This window comes from Chelonoidis abingdonii, chromosome 3 (genome assembly GCF_003597395.2).
Source record: "Chelonoidis abingdonii isolate Lonesome George chromosome 3, CheloAbing_2.0, whole genome shotgun sequence".
NCBI classification, from domain to species: Eukaryota; Metazoa; Chordata; order Testudines; family Testudinidae; genus Chelonoidis; species Chelonoidis abingdonii.
Window position 1 is genome coordinate 165647353 of NC_133771.1, and position 13257 is coordinate 165660609.

The window sequence follows — 13257 nt, forward strand, 5'->3', positions numbered from 1 at the left end:
GTACAAAGTCCAGCTTATTTTCCTAAAGATGGTAACCTCAAAAGATACAAGTGCTAGCTCTGATTTTATCTTGCTAGGAATTAATACAGTTTAGGTGAATCTTCTTAGTAAGTACAGCAAGTTGAAAGTCTGCATAAAACCCCACTTCCATTGGGATTCTTAATTTTTTTAAATTTAGAATTATGTAAATGTTAAAAAATGAATATTCTTACTAGCATCATGTGGCCGCCTGGTTGCCGAAAGACTCTAGCAGCCCTTGTAGTGTGTTCAACAGCTTCCCTAAAGAACACCATTGAAGTCTGGGGAAGCAAAAAAGACAAGCTCACTTCAGTAAGAAAGCAGCTGCACATGGCAAGTAATATTTACAGTAGGTAAGTAAGGGGAAAGGGCTAGCCCGGGGGAAACATACCTAGAAGAGATGGGAGAGACAGCGCAATTCCCATAACTAGAAAAGTTATAATAGATGTTGATTCTTCTCTTTCCTATCCTCTTGAGTGCCTTTCTCAAAGTCACTTACAGAGATCCTCATGCTGCTACCCATATTGCCACTAATCTCCCTGATTCGCTGCACTCTGTCCATTCTACCCAACAATACCCTACTCAGATTGCAAAAGCAAGTACTATATCAGGGGTCGGCAACCTATGGCATGCGTGCCAAAGATGGCATGGAGTCTCGGCAGGCAGCAGCGTTCCATTAAAAATCCCACCCAGCCCAGCCTGCCCTGGCCCGCTCTTCTCCACCCTCTGCCCCCTCCCACAGGGGCAGGGGGCAGAAGCTTGGTCCTGCCGGCTCCCCTGCCTCTTCCCACAGTGTGCTGGGTTCCTGCCCCTCCTTCTCCTCTCCGTCCCTCCCTCCCTGCCAGCCCTTCAGCTGATGGCCCTTGCGAGGGAGGGGCTGGGGAGGAATGGAGTCAGCATGCTCGCTGCTCCTGGAGGAGACAGAGAAGAAGTGGGGACAGGGCCTTGGGGAAGGGAGATGGTGGAATAGGGGCATATCCCCTCCAGCCCCTTGCTGTGAGCACCCCACGACCCCAGCCCACACCCCTAGCCCTCTGCCCTGACCCCCCCTCACACATCCCCAGCCCCTTGTCGTGAGCACCCCACGACCCCAGCCCACACCCCCAGCCCTTGCCTTGATACCCCCTCACACACACCCAGCCCCCTGCCATGAGCACCCCATGACCCCAGCCCACACACCCAGCACTCTGCCCTGATTCCCCCTCACACATCCAGTCCTCTGTCCTGAGCCCTGCAGCCCCGCACACCCCCAAGGCCCGTGCCCTGAGCCCCGCACCCTGCACACACCCCAGGCCCCTGCCCTGAGCCCTGTATGCCCCTCACACACATCCAGCCCTCTGCTTGACTCCTTCACCCCCCCACGACCCCAGCCCTGATTCTGGCATGCCCCCACATACCCAGCCCCCCCACATCCTGACTCTTGCATCCCCCACATCCCCACCCCCACCCTGAGCACCAGACAGGAGCTCCTGCAGCACGCCCCTCCATATTCCAATCTGCACCCCTTGAACCAAATGGGAGCTGCCCAGGTAAGCACTCCACACTCAAACCTCCTGTCCCAACCCTGAGCCCCCTCCCTCATTCTAGCTCCTGGCCAGGGCTGCCCAGAGGATTCAGGGGGCCTGGGGCAGGGCCGGATCTTCAGCGGCAATTCAGTGGCGGGTCCCTCTTGGAGGGAAGGACCCGCTGCCGAATTGCCACCACAGAATGAAGCAGTGGCAGTAGAGCAGCCTAAGTGCCGTCGATTGCTTTTTTTCCCCTTTTTTCCCCCCACTGCTTGCGGTACTTGTACTCACTGGGCGGCGCGCTGAGGCTTCAGCAGCACTTCAGCGGCGGGTTCTTCACTCGCTCTGAGTCTTCCGCTGCACTGTAGGACCTGCCGCTGAAGACCCAGAGTGAGTAAAGGGCCCGCCACTGAAAACCCGGAGCAGCTCATGCGGCCCTTGTGGGGCCCAGGGTAAATTGCCTCCCCCTGGGAGGCCCTGCTCCTGGCCAGACCCTACACCCCAACCCTTAGCCTGATCCTTCACCCTCCGCCCTGTGCTCAGTGCACTCCTACCCTCAGCTCAGTGCACAAAGAGAGGAAGAAAATGGGCCAGAACCAGGGAGAAGGTAGGAATCCACTGCATTTGGGCAGGGCCGGGACCCCAGACCGGCAGCGGGTTAAGCGGGTCTGGCAGCCGGGATCCTGGCTGGCAGGAGCCAATGGATGGAACCCCTGAGCGGCAGCGGGCTGAGCCGTTCAGCCTACTGCTGGTCTGGGGTCCTGGCCACTGGCCCCTTGCCAGCCGGGGTCCCGGCCGCAGGCCCTGCTCAGCCCTCTGCTGGCCTAGATGAACAGAACCCAGACCAGCAGTGGGCTGAGCGGGCTGGCAGTGTAAGATCAACGTTTTAATTTAATTTTAAATGAAGCTTCTTAAACATTTTGAAAACCTTGTTTATTTTACAATATAACAGTTTAGTTATATAATATATAGACTTGTAGAGAGAGACCTTCTAAAAACATTAAAATGTATTACCGGCACGTGAAACCTTAAATTAAAGTGACTAAATGAAGACTCGGCACACTGCCTCTGAAAGGTTGCTGACCCCTGTACTATAAGCTGCAATCTGCCCTTTGTTACATTGGTGCAGCCCCACTGAAGTTAATTAGCATTACAGCATAACCGTGTATGTGAGAGAAGAATTTAGCTTCATGTGGGACAGAGTGGATTTACAGTAGTGCAGAAGAAGATGGACTAACAGCGGTGGGGACAACCAAAATGACCAAAAATCTCTTGTTCCTTGATTCTCCTCAGTGAGCTTCATGGTCAGCAGAGGGGATTAATTTTTGGGAAATGGAGGGAGATGAGTTGGGGAGGAAAGTTTATAGAAGTATCATTATATAAACCAGTGATGTAGTCAATAAAAACAAATTGTTAGAACTCCAGCATCTGAAAATAGGAGCACATAGCAGAATTAGACATATCTGCTGACTTCTTTGTACAGAAATAAAACTTGTGATGATGATTAGCAGAATAGCTTCTATTCTGATTATTTTTTAAATTTAAAAAAGAAGCCTGTGGCTGAGATGTGATCCTAATATAGTGTTTATTATTTTGAAAAAATATATACTTCAATATATTGTATATACTTCTGCCCATACCAGTATGCAAGTAACTTCTATTAATTTCAACTTGAGCATATCTGCAGGCAGAATTTGGTCCATATATAATACAACAGCCATGACGCAAGCTGATGTCAAATATGTTGATGTTTACCCCTTTGCCTGTCCTCACTAAAGAACTCTGGCCTGCACCCGGATCTCTCTTGCAAGTAATATAGCAATCTCCTCCTCTCTAGCTCTATGCCTTGCTCTTTTCCCTTCTCCAATCCATTCAATATGCTACAGCTAAATTATTCTTCCTTGCTGTCCATGTCAATTGTCTCTATCATTGAATTTATTTTAGTTCCTCATCCTCACTTTCAAGACTCTACATGTTGCCATCCATCCCTACAGCTCAGCACTCTAATCCCTATTCCTCATTTTATATGCCACTCTGCCAACTCTACCCTCTTAAATGGCTTCAGCACTGTTTCTCCCCTAACAGCATGTTGGGAGCTTGTGGGAAGCTGTGCTCTAGAGCATACAGAAGACACGAACACCATATATAAGTCTAACAAATCAACTCCAACTGCAGGAACTACATCAGTGTATCTGAATTTGGGGAACTCTGCATTGACATGTACAGAGACGAAGAGGCAGAATTTGTGCTATGGATCATCGGCAACAATTCAGTTAGTGAAATTTTCTGGTAACACTTTTAAAGTGTATTATTATTTATTAAATTCACAAGAAAGGAGGTCTTATTCTAAGGCTTTAAGAGACATTTCATTAATAGTGTGAATAGGAAAGTTAAGATAACTCCTTGACGACACTGTAAAACTATTCTGGTGACAAAAATAATGAAATGTTGCCATGCATTTTTCATGTAATGTTGTCCTTTGGCAACATTAAACATTTATTTAACATTAAACAATGCTAAATTAAGAAAGGATAGCATAGTTTAACTTTCAATTGGGGAAAAGGAGGGATTTTTAAAAAATGTTGTATTAATTTAAAATCTAGATTTGACATTATTTCTCATCTCACTGAGTTGATACATACCAATGAGTGGTTGGTAGAAAGATGGATAAGACCACATGCCATATGGTAAGTAGTCTTTGAAATTTGAGACAAATGGAATCCTTTTTCTTATGATAGCTACTATGATTCAGTAGATTTCATATTATTCTTTTTGAATTAGGGAGAGTTTAACTTTGTCTAGTGATAGTCAGTAACACAGTTACTAGAACAGATTAGTTGGTGAGTGACTATTTATTTATAGCCTTATATTGGTGTTCATTCCATAGTACCTGTGTGTCCCCCATACTTTAATGAATTTATCTGTGCAGAATCCTTGTGCCACGTTCCAGAAGGGAAACTGAGACCAGAGAGAATAAGTGACCTGTCTAAAGTCATCATGAAAGTGTGTACCAGAGATAAAAATAGAACTCAGATCTCCTGAGTCTCAGTCCAGTGCATTAACCATAAGATCATCCTTCTACTCTTAACAATTGAAACCAATGATCCCAATGAAAATAATAAAACACCAATAACTAGCTCTTCTGGACTACATTTTCAAATAAACCCACCTGTTCACCTGCCATGCTTGCAAAACTCACACTTGTGTACTTAAATACAGATCTGTCGCATCTTACACTGGGGTTACATTCCGCAGTCAGCACATAAAGCGAAAATCATGTATAGTCGAAATTACATTGAGTGTAACGGTGGGCAGAATCGCCCGCACTACATGTACAGTATTAAAATTGTTATTTTTCTCCTTTATTTTTGTTTTTCTGCCGACCGTGTAAAGCTGAAATCGTTCATGTTAAATGCGTGTAAGATGCGACAGACCTGTACTCACTGCATGCAGATATCAAGTAATTGCGTAATATAATAATTGTCCAAATTGCATGTACAAATGTAAACCAGGTATATTATTTTTTATCACAACTTACATGCCTATATTTGAAAAAACAGTATTTTGGCATGCTCAAAATATTTCTAAAATGTTCTCTTCCAAATTTTAGTTTAATAGCTACAGATAACAAGCCGCCTGTTTTCTATACCTTAGTATTCATTGAATTCATTTTAGTTTGGAATTCTTCCAAGACAGAAACAAGTTTTTTATAGTTAGTGATGTTTCGATAGATTTTACTTTCAAGAGGTGTGTTCATATCCAGAAAATCCACAAATATGGTAGACTCCTCCATCAATTTTTCTTTGGTCCATGTGATCTATTAAAAATACAAATCAATCTATTAACCTCACCATTTTATATGTTAGAAAGCAATGTTCACTGCTGCTCATAAATCAAATGGTAGTTCTGCCTATTATTGTTTCCCCCCAGTTCTTGTTATTAGACAGTCATTTCAGTTCCCCATAACTTTGCCATATTTAATTGTATTGAAATTTTCCATATTGGATATCTGTCTAATGTTTTTTTTTCGTTGAAATTTACAGCTAGAAAGTTTCAGCCATTTCTGAGAATGAAATTAGGGAAAGTACATTATTTTTGCCATATTAAATGTATGTCCTTTTCTTCTCAAAAATCTAGTGCCTCCATGCTTTGCAGCAGGAACTTTAAATTTGGCAGGTGGTGTTTTGTGTCAGGGATTTACCTTTTCCCGCTACTTTAAAAATCCATCCAAATTTGGCAGAGTTATAAGCCTCTGAAGAATCTGAGGTTGCACTTGCTCAGTAGAATTTAGAAGCTAAAATGTCTGAAGATTCCACCCTCAGAGCTCCTAGCACTGGCAAAACTGTGCATATGATATCCTCACAGAGTGAAGGAGCATGCTTGTAAATGCTGTTCTCAGCTTTTCTGTGATAGGGTAGGGTGAGGCACCAGAACTGAGAGCATGAAAACTGTCTATCATGTGCTCTCAATGAGGCCCTTTCTGGCTGCCAGGCAGTGTGGAGAAAGAGGAGGCCTGACTGGACTGTAGAAGAGACTAAAATCAGACCAGGGAAGATGGAAAGAAATAGGTTAGGACAAGGATCCTAGTGAAACTGGGACTGGGCCGGGAGGGGGTGGGGAGTGAAGGAATGTAAATCCCTTGGGGTGCCAGGGGAGGAAGTTTGATACTGGAATTGACTGGACAAGGAGACTGGGACAGAGAGCTGGTGGGCAGATGGAAAAATATGAGTGGCTCTGCAGGCAGACTGGGACCGGAGGTGGAGACTGAGATTGGAATCTAGTGTATCTTTTCAACATGCTTAGAAAGACAGTTTCAAATAGTATACTTACTAAGAGAATGGTTACTCTGAAATAAGGAGGCATATTGAATGTGCATCATTAGCAAGCACAACTGTCTTGCATCCTGGGCATATTTTAAATTTAGGGATTTGCACTCTGCCATCAGATCTACCCTTGCTACTTAGGCAAGACTGAAAGAAGAAGAGACTCCCAACCCTAGCCTTTTTTAAAAACTCAGTGGGCTTAAATGAAACTTAGTAACAAACTAATGAACAGATAATTGATTTTTTAGACAAAGAAAATGCAGATCTAATCTACCTGGATTTCAGTAGGCATTTGATACAGTTCCATATGGGAAATTATTAGTTAATTTGAAAAGATGGGGATTAATAAAACAATTAATATAAGAAAGTTGGGAAGGAACTGGTTAAAGGGGAGATTACAACAGGTCATAGTGAAAGATAAACTGCCAGTCTTGAGGGAGATTACACTGGTCTACAATTTTTTAGAAGACGTCTGCTTCAGAGATAAAATGTGGTATTTATTATGTATTTTGATGTGCTGAATTCAAATATGACAATTAAAACAACTGATTGGCTACTGTTTCTAAGATATTTAAGTTTTTACATTTTACGTCTATGTATATGTGTTAGATAGAGTTTGTATCATAAATTGTAACCTCGGTCTTTTCATGTGTTTATGTTGCTTACATGATAATATTTCACGTTCTGTGTACTGCTAACGACTTTAAAAACATCAGGGCAAAGGTTTATAAATAAAAATTTATTATGAAACAAAAAGGCAAAAAGAACTATTATGTACATAGTTTAGTTCTATTCAGTGTCTACTCAGCGCTCTGGCTTTGTACTGTATTCATTAAATGGAGCTCGCTTGTCACCAGTCCGAGCCAATAGTCTTGCAAGCATTGATGGGGCTCCATAATTGCCTTGATAGTTTCTCCATTGTATGCAATGTCTTGATAAATCGCTCGCCGTTGCGTCGTCGCTCACTGCCTCCGCAGTTCGTGGAAAAAATCTACGATGAGAGTAGCAAAATTATCTTTAGTTGACATGTTGCACAAGGCTTTTGTATGCCTTGAGAGGTTTTCCCCAACAAGCCTGTAGTTGTCTGCCTTGTTCGTTCCGGAGAAATTTATTGCCACAACTGGAAGGGCGTTTTCCATGCTGTCTTTTCCTTGCCACGGCAGTGCAATGGTCAATGCTCATCTCAAGAGAAGTTCTTGAATCTGAGAGCCAACAAGACAGGCCCGTTCCTTTCTTAGCCTTCATTTCCCTTGGAATTTCCATGGAGTTGGCTTGAAAGCTGCTTGTGTTTTGTCAATGCCTTGCAAGTTCTTTCATCAGGACCCAGCTTAATCGTGTAAGTCGGTGGTAAAAAATCTTCCTTGTCAACCAACGTGGTGATTGCTGAATCACTTTCTCCTCCATGGCTCCTGACTGTCGCCAGTTGAGTCTTTCTTGATGTTAGTGGAGTCTCTTGCAGATGACTATTCCCATATTTGACAGGGAGAAACAGCAGTTACTTTGTGCTTTTTCCAGGTCTGCGACCCAAGCAACGAGAGCATACGACCCTTCAAATCGCCAACAAAGCTGCCAGCTGTTTGGGTCCTAGTTTTTATGTTACTCAAAAGTTGTTTAATGTCTCATAGTTCCTTCTAGACTGCGTGACAAACTGGAATTGATGGCAAACATTGCCCACTGATGCAGCCAAACAGGCTTTAAGACTCGCTCGATGAAATCAATGAAACACACTTCACTCGGTCTGAACGATGTTGAGGGCTTGCCTCCACCATCGATGTTGTTGCAGCTACAAAAGATCACCTTCCATGAAGAAGAATGGGACAAGATCCTTTTGACAGTCACGGAACATGGAAACCCTAACATCACTGCCAGGAGATTCCACTGCTGTAGTCTGGAGCCCAACAGCTAGACTAGAGCCAATCAACAATTTTAAGCATCATTTTAGTTCTCAGTGACCCAGAATTAGGAAAGTTTGACTACATTTATTTCAGAAGCATTTTGGCTTTAGAGCAGTGTTACTAAGGAAGTTCTTCAGGGAATAGGGTTATGGTAATATCATATAAGATGATCTGGAGGACCTTGAAAACTGGAGTAATAGAAACAGGATGAAATTTAATTGTGCAAAGTCATGCACTAAGGGACTAACAAAAATAATTTTTGCTATAAACTGGGGACATATCAATTGGAAGCAACTGAGGAGGAGAAAGACCTGGTTGTACTGGTCGATCAGTGGTCGATGACTATGAGCCACCAATGTGATGTGGCTGTGAAAAAGGCTAATGCACTTCTAGGATGTATGAGATGACGTATTTCCAGCAGAGAGAGGGATGTGTTATTACCATTATTTATTCATTGGTTCTTTCTTTTGTATGACATTTGAAAAGCATCGGTCTGGGATTATAATTTAATTTTAAGGTTTGAAAGCCATTCTAATGTTTCTGGGATAAGTTAGGTGGATCCTCCTTGTACCTCCACTGTAAGTGTAAATGGGACAGTTGTTTGTGATGTGTCACGTGATTTGTACCTCATCACAGTTACAATTTGGTGATTCTTTGATTTTCCATTTGTGGAGAAAATATCCTCGCCTGGCGATGAGACCTCATCTGGAATACTGCATAATTCTGGTCTCTTGTGTTTGAAAAAGATGATTTCAAACTGGAACAGGTGCAGAGAAGTGCAGAGAAGGATGATCAGAGGAGACTTAAGGAGTTTTGTTTAGCCTAACAAAATGAAGGCTGAGGGGAGATTATGATTGCTCTCTACAAATACATTGGAGGGATCAGGGAGGGAGAGAAGTTATTTAAGTTAAGTGCCAATGCTGGCACAAGAACAGATGGATATAAATATCAGAGGGGTAGCCGTGTTAGTCTGGATCTGTAAAAGCAGCAAAGAGTCCTGTGGCACCTTGTAGACCAACAGATGTATTGGAGCATGAGCTTTCGTGGGCGAATACTCACTTCGTCGGATGCATGTCATGCATGCATCGCCCACGAAAGCTCATGCTCCAATACATCTGTTAGTCTATAAGGTGCCACATGACTCTTTCATGGATATAAACTGGCCACTAACATATTTAGGCTTGAAATCAGACACCTTTCTAACCACCAGAGGAGTGAAATTTTGGAACAGTCTTCCAAGGGGAACAGTGAGGGCAAAAAACCCAAATGGTTTCAAGACTGAACTTGGTATGTTTATGGAGTGGATGGTATGATGAGATTGCTTACAACAGCATGTGGCCCACCTGCAGCTGCTAGTAGAATATATTCCCAATGTCTGGAGATGGCACACTAGATGAGAAGGGCTCTAAGTTATTACGGAGAATTCATTCCCAGGTGTCTGGCTGGTGGGTCTTGCCGATATGCTCAGGGTCTAACTAATGGCCCTATTTGGGATTGAGATGGAATTTTCCCCCAGGGCAGATTGGCAGAGACCCAGGGTGGGGGGTTGTTTTCCTTCGTCTGAAGCATGGGTCCTGGGTCACTTGCTGGTTTAAATTAGATTAAATGGTGAATTCTTTGTAACTTGAAGTCTTTCAATCATGATCTGAGGATTTCAGTAACTCACCCAGAGGTTATGGGTCTATTACAGGAGCTGGTGGGTGAGGTTCTGTCGCCTGCAATGTGCAGGAAGTCAGACTAGATGATCATGATGGTCCCTTTTGGCTTCAAAGTCTGTGACTATGGGTATGTCTACACTATGGGATTATTCCGATTTTACAGAAACCGGTTTTTTAAAACAGATTTTATAAAGTCGAGTGCACGCGGCCACACTAAGCACATTAATTCAGCGGTGTGTGTCCATGTATCGAGGTTAGTGTCAATTTCCGGAGCGTTGCACTGTGGGTAGCTATCCCATAGCTATCCCATAGTTCCCGCAGTCTCCCCCGCCCATTGGAATTCTGGGTTGAGATCCCAGTGCCTGATGGGGCAAAAAACATTGTCTCGGGTGGTGTTCTGGGTACAGCCTCCCCCTCACCCCTCCCTCCATGCAAGTAGCAGACAACCATTTCGAGCCTTTTTTCCTGGCTGAACTGTGCCAAACGCCATAGCACGAGCAAGCAATGGATCCTGTCAGCTCAAGACAGCATCATGGACATTGTAAACACCTCGCGCATTCTCAGTGCAGTCAGATGCTGAAACAGGACCTGCAAAAACCAGGTGAGGAGGAGGCAGCTACGCAGCGCTGCGGCCGACGAGAGTTGATGAGGAACATGGGACAACAGAAATTCTCTCAAACCACGGGCCCCTGCACTTTGGAGATCATGCTGGTAATGGGGCCAAGTTCTAGCCACCTGGAACGCTGATTTTGGGCCTCGGAAAACAAGCCACAGACTGGTGGGAACCACATAGTGTTTGCAGTGTGTGGGACGATTCCCACGGGCTGCCGAAACTTTCAACATGTGTAAGGGCACTTTCATGGAACTTTGTGACTTGCTTCCCCTGCCCTGAAACGCCAGAATATCCAAGATGAGAGCAGCCCTCACAGTGAGAAGCGAGTGGTGAATAGCCCTCTGGAAGCTTGCAACGCCAGACAGCTACCTGGTTTCAGTCGGAAATCAATTGGAGTGGGAAAATCTACTGTGGGGGCTGCTGTGATGCAAGTAGCCAAAGCAATCATTAAGCCTGCTGCTACAGAAAGGTTGTGACTCTGGGAAAGTGTGCAGGTCATAGTGGATGGCTTTGCTGCAATGGGATTCCCTAACTGTGGGTGGGGGCGATAGAATGGAACCCCCATATTCCCTATCTTGCACCGAAGGCACCAGGAGCACCCAGTACATAAACCGCAAGGGGTACTTTTCCATGGTGCTGCAAGCACTGGTGGATCACAAGGGACGTTTCACCAACATCCAACGTGGGATGCCAGGAAGGGTTCATGACGACTCGCGTCTTCAGGAAACACTACTCTGTTTAAAACAGCTGCAGCAAGGGAATTACTTCTCAGACCAGAAAATAACAGTTGGGGATGTTGAAATGCCTGTAGTTATCCTGGGGGACCCAGCCTACCCCTTGATGCCATGGCTCATTGAAGCCATACACAGAGCAGCCTGGACAGTAGTCAGGAGCTGTTCAAACTACAGGCGTGAGCAAGTGCAGAATGGTGGTATGTTAGAATGCTGCATTTGGCCGTTTTAAAGGCGCGCTGGCGCCATTACTGACTCGCTCAGACCTCCAAGCCAAAACCAATGTCCCTTTGTTTATTGCTGCTTGCTGTGTGCTCCCACAATCTCTGTGAGAGTAAGGGGGAGAGACCTTTTTATGGCAGCGGTGGGAGGCTGAGGCAAATCACCTGGCCCGCTGAATTACGCGCAGCCAGACACCAGGGCGATTAGAAGAGCATCACCAGCAAGCGGTGCGCATCAGAGAAGCTTTGAAAAACCAGTTTCATCATGGGCCAGGGTATGGTGTGACTGTTGTGTTTGTTTCTTCTTGATGAACCCCCCCTTGATTTGACTCATTCCCTGTAAGCCACCCCCCTCTCCCTTCGATTACCGCTTGCTTCCTAAGGAAATAAAGTCACTCTCGTTTAAAAATCATGTATTCTTTATTAATTATTATAAAAAGAGGGAGAGAACTGACAAGGTAGCCCGGGTGGGGTTTGGGAGGAGGATAGGAGGGAAGGAAAAGGCCACTAAAACAATTTCAAAATAATGACAGCCTTTTGGTTGGGCTGTCCACTGGGGTGGAATGGGTGGGTGCACGGAGCCTCCCCCCACGCGTTCTTAGTCGTCTGGTGTGTGAGGAGGCTAAGGAACATGGTGAGGGGGGAGGACGGTTATACAGGGGCTGCAGCGGCACTCTGTGATCCTGCTGCCATTCCTGAAGCTCCACTAGACGTCAGAGCATGTCCATTTGATCACGCAGCAGCCCCAGAGTTGCATCCCAACACCTCAGATCTTCCTGCCGCCATGTCTCATCTCGAGCGTCTCTCCTCTCCTCACGTTGGTCCCTCCTGTCTTCACGTTGGTCCCTCCTGTCCTCATGGTCACTGGCATCTTTCGTGTACTTTGATATCACGTCCTTCCACTCATTCAGATGAGCTCTTTCATTGCGGGTTACTTCCATGATTTCCGAGAACATTTCGTTTCGCGTCTTTTTTTTCCACCGCCTTATCTGAGATAGCCTTCGGGACGGAGGAGGGAAACTTGAAAAATCTGCAGCTGTAAGAGGGAGGGGAAAAAAGGGAGAGAAGTATTTAAAAAAGTACATTTTACAGAACAATGGTTATACTCTTTCACGGTGAACAACACTATTCACATTACATAGCACATGTGATCTCACTACAAGGTCGCATTTTGCATCTTAATATTGAGTGCCTGTGGCTCTGGTGTTACAGATCTCACAGACGCAGGTCCGGGCATCAGAATTCGGTTTGCATGCAGCCATGGTAAGCCATTGTCTTTCGGCTTCTGCAGCCCTCATATATCCAGCGCCCTCCTTTCCCAAATACCAAGTAAAGCCCGTTGAGTGCTGCTTTTTTCCTCTTAATGTGCAGCACCAGAACCGCCCCCATCCAATTCTCTGGGATGATCGCTTTACCCCCCCGCCCCCACCGCGTGGCTGGTATCATGGAAGATCGCTGCTAGCCACCCTCCTCCCCACCGCATGGCTGGTAGCAGGGAAGATCCCAGCTAGCCAAAAGCGAAAAAGCTCAGTGCCAATCACCGCGCCCCCCCCGCTTCCCCCTGCTTGGCTAAATGCAGGGAAGGATTTCTTTCAAGCCACAGGCAAACAGCCCAACCATCTCTGTCCCTCCCCTTAATTAAATTCTCGTATTTCAACCAGGTTACCATGAACGATATCACTCTCCTGAGGATAACACAGCGAGAATAAAAAACGGATGTTGCTTGAATGACAGTAAACACCAGGACCATACGCAGCTAGGCTTTGTCATGCAATGATACCAAGTACTTGAAT